We start from the raw sequence: 587 nt of genomic DNA on the forward strand, positions 1-587 counted from the left end.
TTATTAAAGCCTTGTTGAGGCTTTTGATCCTTCCATGAGAGATTTGGATGATTTCTCCATGAGGGATTATAGGTGTTTCCATATGGTTCACCCATGTAATTCACCTCTGCTATTGCAGGGTTCTCAGGATCATAAGCTTCTTCTTCAGAAGATGCCTCTTGAGTACTGTTGGATGCAGCTTGCATTCCATTCAGACTCTGAGAAATCATATTTACTTGCTGAGTCAATATTTTATTCTGAGCCAATATGGCATTCAGAGTATCAATTTCAAGAACTCCCTTCTTCTGAGGCGTCCCATTACTCACAGAATTCCTCTCAGAAGTGTACATGAACTGGTTATTAGCAACCATGTCAATGAGTTCTTGAGCTTCTGCAGGCGTTTTCTTTAGGTGAATGGATCCACCTGCAGAAGTATCTAATGACATCTTAGCTAATTCAGACAGACCATCATAGAATATATCCAGGATGGTCCATTTTGAAAGCATGTCAGAAGGACACTTTTTGGTCAGTTCCTTGTATCTCTCCCAAGCTTCATAGAGGGATTCACCTTCTTTCTGTCTGAAGGTTTGAACATCCACTCTAAGCTT

General features: G+C 40.5%; 1 non-coding gene across 1 annotated transcript; it reads left to right on the forward strand.

Moving 5' to 3' along the window:
• Positions 1-479: 479 nt before the first annotated feature.
• LOC112753618 (small nucleolar RNA R71) lies at positions 480-587 on the forward strand. The gene has a single exon (XR_003177995.1). It is a non-coding gene; the product is annotated as a small nucleolar RNA R71 (small nucleolar RNA).

This window comes from Arachis hypogaea, chromosome 15 (assembly GCF_003086295.3).
Source record: "Arachis hypogaea cultivar Tifrunner chromosome 15, arahy.Tifrunner.gnm2.J5K5, whole genome shotgun sequence".
NCBI lineage: Eukaryota > Viridiplantae > Streptophyta > Magnoliopsida > Fabales > Fabaceae > Arachis > Arachis hypogaea.